Genomic DNA, 13,221 nt, shown 5'->3' on the forward strand with positions numbered 1-13,221 from the left:
TAATGTTGAGCTTTGTTTGGTTTTTCAAGGTAGGGTCTCCCCCTGGCCTTGAACTTAAGGCGGTGCTCTTGCCTCACAGAGATCCTCCTACCTCTGCCTCCCCTGCTGCGTGGAGCTTTTACATGAGGTCTGAGTACGTGTGTGTGTGTGTGTGTGTGTAGCACTTTATCCACAGAGTCAGTCCCCCACCCCTCATTCTATGGTCTTTACACATTTCCTTCATTCGCCCGTGGATGATGACCGCTTGAATTGTCACCACCTCTAGGCTATTGTGAATAATACTCCTGGGAATTCCTGTCTCCAAATGCCTGCTCAAAGTCCTCGTGTATTCCCAGAAGTGGAATTTCTGGGTCATATGGCAATTGTTTTAAAAGGTTTTATTTGTTTTTTTTGTTGTTGTTGTTTGTTTGTTTTGTTTTGTTTTCGAGGTAAGGTCTCACTGTAGCCCAGACTGCCCTGGGATTCACTATGTAGTCTCAGGCTGACTTCAAATTCACGATGATCCTCCTACTTCTGCCTCCTGAGTGCTGGGATTGAACACATGTGCTATCATGCCTGGCTTTTAAAATACTGTTAAATGGTTTTTTTTATTTATATTTGTTTATTTATTTGAGAGAGGGAGAGGGGAAGAGGCAGAGAGAGAGAGAGAGAGAATAAGAGACCAAGAGCGAGAGCGAGAGAGACAGAGAGACAGAGAGAGAGAGAGAGAGTGCACACCAGGGCCTCTAGCCACTGTAAACAAACTTCAGACACATATGCCGCAATGTACATCTGGCTTTATGTGGGTTCTAGGTAATCGAACCTGGGTCCTTAGGCTTCACAGACAAGCACCTTAGCTGCTAAGCCATCTCTCCAGCCCTAAAATATTTTTTAAACATTTAAAAATTTTTGTTTATTTTTATTTATTTCAGAGCAACAGACAGAGAGCGAGAAAGAGGGAGAGATGGAAAGAGAGAGAGAGAGAGAGAGACAGGGAGAGAGAGAGAGAGAGAATGGGCATGCCAGGGCCTCCAGCCATTGCAAACGAACTCCAGATGCATGCGCCCCCTTGTGCATCTAGCTTATGTGGGTCTTGGAGAATCAAACCAGGATCCTTTGGCTATGCAGGGAAATGCCTTAACTGCTAAGCCATCTTTCCAGCCCCAGCCTAAAATATTTTTAATGCCACTACAAACAAACACTAGACACATGCACCACTTTGTATATCTGGCTTTACATGAGTACTGAGACTCTAACCTGGGCTGTTGGGCTTTGCAAGCAAGTGCTTTTAACCACTGAGCCATCTGTCCAGCCCTATCACATGGTAGTTTTATTTATTTTTTTTTGTTGTTGTTGTTTTCGAGGTAGGGTCTCACTCTGGTCCAGACTGACCTGGAATTAACTCTGTCATCTCAGGGTGGCCTTGAACTCATGGCAATCCTCCTACCTCTGCCTCCCGAGTGCTGGGATTAAACGTGTGCGCCACCATGCCCGGTGGTAGTTCTATTTTTATTAATTTGAAGAACAGCTTCACTGTCTTTCCTGGTAGTTGCCCATTTTATATTCCCATCAGCAGTCACCTAGCTCATTTCCTTCCTCACTATGTCTGTTATTTTCTCCAGTTGTTCTTGACGACAGCCACTCCAATGGTTGTGAAGCCGAAACTCACCATGGTTTTCCTTTTTAATATTTATTTATTTGAGAGAGAGAGAGAGAGAGAGAGAGAGAAAGCAGAGAGAAGGTGAGACAGAAAGAGAGAGAACGGGTGTGCCACAGCCTCTAGCCACTGCAAATGAACTCCAGAAGCATGTGTCACCTTGTGATTTTGGCTTACGTGGGTCCTGGGGAATTTAACCTGGGTCCTTTGGCTTTATAGGCAAGTGCCTTAACTGCTAAGTCATCCCTCCATCCCTTTTAATTTTTTAAAACATTTAAAACACTTTATTTATTTATTGGAGAGAGATGCAGAGAGAGGAAGAGAGAGCTCATCATGATTTTCATTTGTTCTTCTTTTTATAAAAAAAATATTTTCTTTAGGGCTGGAGAGATGGCTTAGCGGTTAAACGCTTGCCTGTGAAGCCCAAGGACCCCAGCTCAAAACTTGATTCCCCAGGACCCTCGTTAGCCAGATGCACAAGGGGGCGCACGCGTCTGGAGTTTGTTTGCAGTGGCTGGAGGCCCTGGAGAGCACATTCTCGGTCTCTCTCCTTTTCTCTCTCTCTGTTGCTCTTAAGTAAATAAATAAAAATAAACAAAAAATATTTATTTATTTACTTATTTACATGAGAGAGAGAGAAAATGGGTGTGCCAGGGCCTCCAGCCACTGCAAACAAATTCCAGATGCATGTACCCCCTTGTGCATCTGGCTAACGTGGGTCCTGGAGAGTCAAACCCAGATTCCTTGGCTTTGCAGGCAAACGCCTTAACAGCTAAGTCATCTCTGCAGCCCTTATTTGCTTTTCTCTAATGAGTAATGGAATGATGGAGACCATCTTTCCATGCTTTGTTGACCATTTTCATCTTCTATTGAAAAAACGTTTGCTTAAAACTTGCTCTCTCTCTCTCTCTCTCTCTCTCTCTCTCTCTCTCTCTATATATATATATATATATATATATATACATATACATATACATATACATATACATATACATACACACACACACACACACACACATATATATATATACTGAACCTGGGTCATAAGCTTTTGTAAGCAAGCACCTTTAACTGCTGAGCCATTTTTCCAGCCCCCCGCCCACTTCACGTCATGACAGGTAATGTGCCAACATCGTCACAAGCTTCGTGGGAGGCACATGCCATGAAAATACGTGGACACCCAATGATGATGCTTAGGAACCAATCAAAAGATCACAAAATGCTTTTGCAAATTCAAGTGGGCCATGGAATCCACATCCAATGGAAAACTTGTTGCTGGGACAAAACACCGGGGCACAAGCAGGTTGAGGGAGGTGAGGGCTTATTTCAGCTTACAGTTTTGAGGGGCAGTTTCATCATGGCAGAGAAAGCCTGGCAGAGCCGGCAACTAGCTCACATCTTCATACATCAGCAGCAGCAGGGCAGAGGAGCAGCAAGAGTGAGTTAGCTATTGAACACCCAGTAGGGCTGGATTAATAATAAATATCAAGGTCCACTCCCCAGTGAACACACCTCCTCCAGCAAGGCTGGACTCCCAAGGGCTCCACCAGCTGGGGACTGAGTATGATGGTTAACCACAAATGCATGAGACCAGGGGCCACATTTTGCATTCAAACTACCGCAGGAGGGAAAATCCCACCTAGAACTTGCGTCTTAAGCTTATCCAGCCAGTCGTCATTCTAATAATATTTACTGTGGTTGATCAGTGGCTTGGTACTGGCCATGGTGGATCGTAAACAAGCCATCACATTGGTCATTATAATAGCTCACAGCGTTAGATACTTGGTTCACTGATGGGAAGGTTGAAGGGACCTGAGCAAGAAGGGGTTCTCAAAGACTGCAAAGTTGGGATAAAGCAGTATTTCAAGCCGGCCTGACTCCAGACTTTGCGTTCAACCATAACTTTGCACCCAACACTTTTGTGATGTGTGTGACCTTGAGCAAATCACTCGATATGTCTGTATGTCAGTATCATCATCCAGAGGATGGGGGAGGAGCAGTCATTGACCGTATAGGCTTGTTCTGAGGTCTGAGTAAGGCAGCCCACGTAAAATTCGTGTGTGCTTATTATGTTCTACCAGCTAGACTGAAAACAGCTAAACCTCTCTCTATAATGTGCATCCAAATCCTAGATCTGACTTTAAAAAAACATATTTATTTGCGAGCAGAGAGAGATAGAAAGAAGAAAGACAGAGAGAGTGGGTGTGTCAGGCCTTCTAGCTGCTGCAAAGGGACTCCAGATGCATGCCCCACTTTGTGCATCTGACTTTACATGGGTACTGGGGAATCGAACCCAGGTTGTTAGGCTTTGCATGCAAGCACCTTAACCGCTGAGCCGTCTCTCCAGCCCTAGATTTTTTTTTTGTTTATTTTTATTTATTTGACAGTGACAGACAGAGAGAGGAAGAGGCAGATAGAGAGACAGAGAGAGAATGGGCGTGCCAGGGCTTCTAGCCACTGCAAAGAAACTCCAGACGCGTGCGCCCCCTTGTGCATATGGCTAACGTGGGTCCTGGAGAACCGAGCCTCGAACCGCAGTCCTTAGGCTTCACAGGCAAGTGCTTAACCCCTAAGCCATCTCTCCAGCCCCTAGATCTGACTTTTAATCCCGATGCTGCATTAACTATATTCACTCTTCCCTTGTTCTGAGCTTCTTTTTAGCCCTTAATCACATGTCTAGACCTATTCCCTTCCAGCCACCTCCTTCTTCCACACACCCCAATAATAGAAATAACTTATTACCTCCAGAAGAAAACACATTTTTTTTTTTGGAGTCGTTCTTCCTATCTGTGTACCTTAGTGCCGCCTCATCTGCTGGTGAGCTCTTCTTCCAGCTTGTGATGGCCTCCGCCCCTGGCTTCCACGGTGCCCATAATTCTGGGATATAATTGTTTATGAACATCTGACTTCCTCACCAGATGTTCAGGTGCTCAGGAGTCAGAATGGTTGTATCTGTCTGAAGTGTTTCTGGTATGGACCACCATAGAGACACCCCAGAGAGACGCTCGTGGGATGGATAAATCTGTCTGCAGCTCCTTGAACACACTGGGCCCTTGCCAGTGACAATGGAACCTCCAGTAGGCTCGCTTTGCTTACCAGTCCCCCTCTCTCCACCCCCGCCAGAGCTCTCTTCATACTCACTGATCCCACACTGCCCCTGGGAGCTGGGCGTTGCCTTTGACTGAGGTGTGTTGAAGTCGGGAAGAGTGGTTCACACAGCTGCCGCAGCTGACTTTACTCTGCCTTCCTCATCTAGGAGCAGACTTCGCAAACACGAGGACTGTGGAGAAAAACCATCAATGCTGGAGCCAAGGGACCACAGAATTCCACATGGCGGGGTCGTGTGTGAGATGTTGGAGGTCATCACGTCCATCGACTGGAATGAGGTCTTTGTATTTTCGTGATCTTGGTGTCTGCCTGGCTGGCAGTGTCAAGAACATGCTAGGTCAGAAACATGAACACGCTTGTGTCTTCCCAAAATGTCAGAATTTATTATAAAACAATAAATGCACCAGGTACAGTGGTTTCAGTGACAGAAACATGCAAGATACTCCTTGACAAGTCTGGCCAAGGTAAGCACAGGTTCCTTTATTCCAGTCTTAAAAAAAATATATTTATCTACTTGAAAGCAGAGAGGGGCGGGGGGGGAGGGGGGAGAGTGAGCCAGAGAGAGAGAGAGAGAGAGAGAGAGAGAGAGAGAGAGACTGAGACTGAGAGAGAGGGCACTCCCAGACCTCTACCTATTGCAAATGAATTCCAGACACCTGTGCCCATTTGTACATCTGACTTTATGTAGGTGCTGGAGAATTAAACCTGGGCAGTCAGGCTTTGTAAGCAAGTTCCTTATCCACTGAGCCACCTCTCCAGTCCTCATTTCACTCTTAGTTACTAATATTTATTATTATTATTATTATTTTGTTTTTTTAAATTTTTTATTAGCATTTTCCATGATTATAAAAAATTCTGTGTTAATTCCCTCCCTCCCCCCCACTTATTAGTTACTAATATTTATTTTTTATTTTTTAAAATTATTTATTTATTTATTTATTTGAGAGCGACAGACACAGAGAGAAAGACAGATAGAGGGAGAGAGAGAGAATGGGCGCGCCAGGGCTTCCAGCCTCTGCAAACGAACTCCAGACGCGTGCGCCCCCTTGTGCATCTGGCTAACGTGGGAGCCTGGGGAACCGAGCCTCGAACCGGGGTCCTTAGGCTTCACAGGCAAGCGCTTAACCGCTAAGCCATCTCTCCAGCCCTAGTTACTAATATTAATGCTCAAACCACACATTTGCACATCACGTGGTAAATATATCTCGATCTATGTATATGTGTAGGTAACAGAATGACTACAAAATGGTCAAAAGGGCACCAAGAGGTCTAGATACCTGGGTCTGTTGAGGTGAGACGGGCAGCCAGTGGGAGGTCTGCAGCAGTGCAGTAGAGTCAGGATGCAGCCCAGCTACAGGAACGAGGCAGAGCGAAGGGCGGGGGCTGGGCGCAGGGTGGATGGCAGGCAGGTCAGGGTGGCAGATGACAGTTGAACAGTGGATGGCGCAGAGCTGAAAGCCCTGGAACAGTTGCGAGCTCCTTGACATACACACCCAGTGGTCAGATGACAGGTCAGTAAGGACCGTCGCCATCACCGTGCTCCGTGTCCACTTCTTTTGGGGGGCCCAGGAGAGGGAGTTACGCCCTTTCCTGGCCTGCCTTGTCTGCTAAGTTCTTGAGCCTACAGAAATTCAGGTTTCCAGAATCCTAGTGCAAAATTGTATTCTACCCCACACAGTGAGCAAGTGCCAATACCCAGTGCCACCATGTTTATTTATTTATTTATTTTTGAGATAGGGTCTTGCTCTAGCCCAGGCTGACCTGGAATTCACTATACAGTCTCAGACTGGTCTCGAACTCACAGTTATCCTCCTACTTTGACCTCCCGAGTGCTGGGATTGAAGGCATGTGCCACCACACCTGGCCCGTTAACATAATTCTTTTAAATACTTTTATTTATTTATCTGAGAGATAAGGAAATAGGTAGGGAGAGGGAGAGAGAGAGAGAAAGGGGGTTGAGAGAGAATGTGTGTACCAAGGTCTCAACCCACAGCAAACAAACTCTAGATGCATGCGCTACCTTATGCATCTGGCTTACGTGGGTCCTGGGGAATTGAACCGGAGTCTTTTGGCTGTGCAGGCAAGTGCCTTAACTACTAAGCCATCTCTCCAGCCCTCTGTCATCATATTTGTCTATCACTGTCCTAAGTGTCTGTCTGCCATCTGATGACCATGCAACACTCTTAAATTTACAAGCAGTGCTTTGTCTTGCTTTATTCTCATTCATTGTCCACTTTCTGTTTCTAAGTTCTTCTGTTGTTTATTTTCTGCCCCTATTTTTCTTTATAATTAGTTATTATTGTTATTGTTTTTTTGAGGTAGGGTCTTGCTCTGACCCAGGCTGACCTGGACCTCATTACGTAGCCTCAGGCTGGCCTTGAACTCACAGCGATCTACCTATCTCGGCCTCTTCAGTGCTGGGATTAAAGGCATGCACCACCATGCCCTGCAGAGAGACAGAGACAGAGAGAGAGAAAGGGTCAGGGATAGAGAGAGAGAGAGCAAGAGAGATGGAGGAGGAAAGATAAGAGAATAAAAGAGAAGGGAAGGGTGGGGAAGAGAAGAGAAGAGAGAGACACAGAGAGAGAGAGAGAGAGACAGAGAGAGACAGAGAGAGAGAGGGCTGGGGGGGGGGGGGAATGCCAAAGCCTCTAGCTGCTGCAAATGAACTCCAGAAGCATGTGCCACTTTGTGCATCTGGATTTATGTGGTTACTAGGGGAATTGAACTTGAGTTGTTAGATTTTGCAGGCAAGTGCCTTGAGAGAGAGCCATCTCTCCAGCCTTATTTATCATTATTATGCCATCTATATAAATAATATTGATTGCTGGACTATTTCAGTTGCTTTGTGGGAGTCTTTACAAATTGATACAAATTTGTCTTCTCACATATAGGTGGTATATTATTGGCCTTCTTTTCTATGGATATTGTAAAGAACATATTTGTCATACTTATTATTATTATTAGTTTTTTGCGTTAGGGTCTCGCTCTAGTCTAGGCTGACCTGGAATTCACTATGGAGTCTCAGGTGGCCTTGAACTCACGGCGATCCTCCTACCTCTGGCTCCCGAGTGCTGGGATTAAAGGCATGCGCCACCATGCCGGGCCTTGACATACTTACTTATTATTATCATATAGTGTTACTAGTTTTCAGAGTAACAGAGCCCCTCTGGGCTCCGGGTGGGTGTAGCTTGGGGTTATAGTGCCGACATTCAACGGTCGTTCATTCTAATCATCCTGGCCAGTGGCTTTTGAGCTCATTGTCATGTGACTCACCAGGGGCTGGCAGGTGCAGATCCGCAGAAGCGAAAGTGAAGCAAGAGTTATTTTAGGAAAATGAAGCGGAAAAGCTCCCAAGCTGGGCGGGGTCCTGAGCAGGCTGTCAACATGGTCACTTGAAGCGGGTTTTCTTACAACCTTGGGGATATAAACTAGGCATCTAGTTGGGATGAGCCTCACTGGCCAAGTCCAAATGTATGCATAGGGTGTGGATCAGTTGGCGGGTCAGGGAGGAGAACATAGATTTGGAAGCAGCCTATGGGCGTAGGGAAAAATGCTCAAGAAAAATTCAGGAGGGCAGGCATGGTAGCACACCTTCACTCCCAGTACTCAGGAGACAGAGGTGGGAGGACTGCCGTGAGTTCGAGGCCACCATGAGACTACATATTGAATTCCAGGTCAGCCTGGGCTAGAGTGAGCCCTTATCTTGAAAAAAAAAAAAATTAAGGAGGTAGTTGCAGGAAGCTGTCCCTGACCACCGTCTCGGGTGAGACTGGAGTTCCCTTTCGCCTCAACAGGTTGACCTCTGAGTTCTCTTGGGCAGGTGTCCCTCACTAACTAGCTGCAGAGGAAAACTTTGTTTCTCATCTCTGTCAATAGTACTTGGACCATGTTGAGTCATTACTTCTATTACCAGGCTATTTAAAAGTTGGTAGAACTGGGCTGGAGAGATGGCTTAGTGGTTAAGCACTTGCCTGTGAAGCCTAAGGACCCCCAGTTCAAGGCTTGATTCCCCAGGACCCACATTAGCCAGATGCACAAGGGGGCGCACGTGTCTGGAGTTCATTTGCAGTGGCTGGAGGCCCTGGCATGCCCATTCTCTCTTTCTCTCTGCCTTTTTCTCTCTCTGTTGCTCTCAAATAAATAAACAAAAAAAAGTTGGTAGACCTGTCAGCTATTACTATTAGTTTTTTGAGTAATTTTATTATCTTTTTTTTTGGTAATCTCTTTATATTTACCCCTTGAAGGGTATTGTTTAGTATATGCTCATGATATGAGAGTGGATAAGGGTTTATTTGTACTTTTGTTAATCTACAAACTCTAGTTTTAAAATATAGTGAATTTCTTTTTTTCTCTACCTGCCTATTTCTGTATCTCTCTCTCAAATAAATAAAGAAAAATAAAATATTTAAGAAAAAAGGACTGGAGGGATGGCTTAGAGGTTAAGGCACTTGCCTGCAAAGCCAAAGGACCGAGGTTTGACTCCCCAGGACCCATGTAAGCCAGATGCACAAGGGAGCGCATGTGTCTGGGCTTCGTTTGCAGTGGCTGGAGGCCACTGTCTATGACATCACAAATCTCACAGCTGTTTGTGTCCACTGTATTGTTCTGTTTTGTATTGCTATAACAAAATAATATATAAAAATAATATAATATAAAATATATTATATAGAGAGAGTCATTAGGGTTTGTAGGCAAGTACCTTAACTACTGAGCAATCTCTCCAGCCCTGAAATATGGAATTTCTTTTCTCCTCTGGCCATAACATGATGCCATCTCAGCGTCAAAAACCTCGGTCATGGGCTGGAGAGATGGCTTAGCGGTTAAGCGCTTGCCTGTGAAGCCTAAGAACTCTGGTTTGAGGCTCGATTCCCCAGGACCCACGTTAGCCAGATGCACAAGGGGGTGCACGCGTCTGGAGTTCGTTTGCATTGGCTGGAGGCCCTGGAATGCCCATTCTCTCTCTCTCTCTCTGCCTCTTTAGCTCTCTGTTGCGCTCAAATTAATAAATAAAACTAAACAAAAAAATTAAAAAAAAAATGCCTCGCTCTGCATGGCAAACTAACTGAGAAGAACCACACTGTGACAGCCAGGACTATGGGAAGGGTATGGGACTACTGGCATTCCCTAGGAGATGGACGGAGGGTCAGCATCCTTTCCTGAAACTCCAGCCACTGCTTCTTCCTGCCCCCCCATGCCCACTGCAGCTGCCAGTGATCATGGGAGATGTTAGAGTATGAGGGAAGTGGAAGGTTAGCTGAAAAAGAGACACAATTATGCAGTTTCCTGAGGTCGCCATCCATCATGGGGTGGGATATTTGCAGTGAAGCAGTTGTTTTGGGGTCACCCACACTCCTGCAAGTAACCAACCCCTCACCCCTGCGCTGTAAGTAATCTCAGTAAACTCATTGGTTGGCCAAGTCCCCCTTCAGTACAAGGTCCTGTGGTCCACCGTCTGAGCCCAGGCTGTGCTGGATAGATGTTTATTCACGACTCCTCAGGAAAAGCGGACACAACACATTCAAGGCACAGCGATGCCTACCAGAGCTGCGGCACACGACCTGTGGAGGTTCTGTGGTCAGCTTGATCTGTTTAGGAATCCACAGACATTCCTCTTAGGTGGGTCAAGGTTGCTTCCAGGGAGGATTAATTGAAGGAGGAAGTCCTTTCCCCCAGAGTGATTGACCCCTGTGGGAGGGAGCTTTATCTAAGGAAGCGCTTCTTCCCACTTGGCTGCCTGGGCAGCTTGCTGCCTTCCAGCGTGGACCAGCGCCTCTCCAGGAAGTCTCTGGGCCTCCGGTGCCGGGTCGGGACTGCTGAGGCATCCAGCCACGTGGACTGAGCAGCTACTGGGTCCCTTGACTCCCAGGCCTATAAACTACTATTGTTGGATTGCCATAGATTATCCAATAAATTCCTTTCTTCTTTTCTTTTCTTTTTGTTTTCAAAGCAAGGTCTGGCTCTAGCCCAGGCTGACCTGGAATTCACTATGTAGTCTCAGGATGGCCTCGAACTCACAGCAACCCTCCTACCTCTGCCTCCCAAGTGCTGGGATTAAAGGTGTGCAACACCGCTCCCGGCTTTAATAAATTCCTTTTTAATACAATCCATGCGATCAGTTTTGTCCCTCTAGAGAGCCCTGATTAATACACTCCGTGTCTCCTTTCGTTGAGAAAATGGAAGCTCAGCAAAGACGCCTGGAGTCATATAGCATGGAACACTGAGAAGCTGGGCTCTGAACTCAGATCTTTCTGGCTGCCTGGACTATATTTTCACTGAATGATGATCTTATTTGAGGATAAGAGTGGAGTTTTCCTACGATGATGTCCACATGGAGCGGGTGTTTCTCTGAGCTGTTGTCTCAGATCATGTCTCCTCACCTTCATTCCACCGTTGTTTAGAATGTTCCAGTATCTTCCAACTGTAGTTCTGCAAGTGTCTCCAGGCTTCTGTAAACAAGATGTTACCAAGACTTACCTTCTCAGAGGCCTTTAGAGTATGTGTCCCCGCACTTGAAATTTACCCGCATTAATTACATTCTCATTGCTGGAAGAAAATAGCCAAGTAGAAGCTGCTTATGGAAAGAAAAGGGTTAAATCTGGCTTACAGTTCGGGAGGGTAGAGTCTATCACAGCGGGAAGGCAGTCTCACACATCACATCATGTTAGCACGGAGGAAGCAGACAGAGAAAACAGTAAGCACGGCCCATACTTCCTCTAAAGGTTCCAGAACAGTGCAACCAGATAAGGATTAAGTGTTCCAACAAACAGGTCATCTGAAGCAAGATTCTACTGGGTCAGATTCACAGTTCGTAGAGCAGGGTCACAGAACTGAGTACTAACAGCTGCAGTGAAAATGTTGCCTCTAAGAAGGAAAGTCTTGGGAACATCGTGTTTACAGAAGCCCGCAGACACTGCAGAAAGACTGAGCGTGTTTAAAAGGTGGACTCAGAGGCGCCGGGCATGGAGGACAGGGCCCCGGAATCGCTGAGGCTGAGCTTGGTGATGGGTGATCGTGTCCGTGGGTGCTCCGGTGCAGCCCCACCATGGCTTCAATGTTGGAGGAGTTGCAGAGAGGTAAAGGTCTTGTTGGAAAAGTTCCCTAGGAAAAGAGTATGTGATGCCCTTACAATTGAAAAAAAAAAAAAAAAAGCCAAGAAACAAGATTGAGACAGAAATAAAGAACAAGATGGCAGCAGAGCTCGTGGAAGAAACCAGAACTTGTTGGCAGTGGAAAGCCAGCTGCTGCGGTTGCTGCTCTCACAACAGGGTATACGGCGAGGACCGGTCACTATGGACGGGACCAGTCAGCTAAGCTTGTGAAATTCTACGTTACCTTCACTGGAGTTCACCAGGTTCCCACTGAGAACGCGAAAGTGCATTTCACAGAGGGATCATTTGATCTTTGGGTGAAGAATCTAAATGGGGAGAATGACTCCATGGCTGTGAACAATCTTTTGAAACCCATCTCTGTGGAAGGCAGTTCAAAAAGAAGTCAAGACTGACATAATTATCATCATCCTGTGTAGAAGGAAAGCAGAAAACACATGAGGGGGCTGCAGAGAGAAAGCAAAGCGCTCACAGGACACTGGAAAGATCCCAGCGAGGGATTAATGAATGTCCTATGGAAAATTTATGAAGATGGAGACAATGATGTGAAGTGAACCACTGATAAAGCCTGGGTGGAATCGGGAGAGAGGCAAGCCAGGGGAGACACAGGATTCGGAGACTTCAGGTTTTGGGGGAACTGTGTTGTGGAAAGTTGTTTCCATTAAGGGAATGTTGTTGAACTGCACATAAAAATTTGACAGGTAACAATTTACACAGCCGCCTTCTAAGTGAGGGCAGTGAGTTTGTCAATTTTTTACTGGAGGATGGATGTATTTTCTTTCTTCCTTCCCTCTCTCCCTTCCTCCCTCCCTCTCTCCCTTCTTCCCTCCCTCTCTTTCTTCATGAGAGGGAAAGAGTTAGAGGGAGGGAGAGAGAGAAAGAGAGAAAGAGAAAGAGAGAGAGAGAGAGAGAGAAAGAAAGAATGGATCTCTAGCCACTGTAAACAAACTCCAGATGCATGTGCCACCTTGTGAGTCTGGCTTACCTGGGTCTTGGGGAATTGAACCTAGGTCCTTTGGCTTTGCAGGCAAACACCTTAACTGTTAAGCCATCTCTCCAACCCTGGAGGATGGATTTTATTTTATTTTTTATATTTTTCTTTTTTTTAATTTTTATTAACATTTTCCATGATTATAAAAAAAAATATGCCATGGTAATTCCCTCCCTCCCCACCCCCACACTTTCCCCTTTGAAATTCCATTCTCCATCATATTACCTCCCCATTACAATCATTGTAATTACATATATACAATATCAACCTATTAAGTATCCTCCTCCCTTCCTTTCTCTTCCCTTTATATCTCCTTTTTAACTTACTGGCCTCTGCTACTAAGTATTTTCCTTCTCACGCAGAAGCCCAGTCATCTG

General features: G+C 45.8%; 1 non-coding gene and 1 pseudogene across 1 annotated transcript; one reads left to right on the top strand and one right to left on the bottom strand.

Annotated features, from left to right (window-relative positions):
• Window positions 1-2,743: 2,743 nt before the first annotated feature.
• LOC123461992 lies at window positions 2,744-2,849 on the bottom strand. The gene has a single exon (XR_006638030.1). It is a non-coding gene; the product is annotated as a small nucleolar RNA U13 (small nucleolar RNA).
• Window positions 2,850-11,789: 8,940 nt separating this feature from the next.
• Window positions 11,790-12,518, top strand: LOC101608913 (annotated as a pseudogene).
• The last annotated feature ends 703 nt before the right edge of the window (window positions 12,519-13,221 follow it).

Source organism: Jaculus jaculus, chromosome 6 (assembly GCF_020740685.1).
Source record: "Jaculus jaculus isolate mJacJac1 chromosome 6, mJacJac1.mat.Y.cur, whole genome shotgun sequence".
Lineage (NCBI taxonomy): Eukaryota > Metazoa > Chordata > Mammalia > Rodentia > Dipodidae > Jaculus > Jaculus jaculus.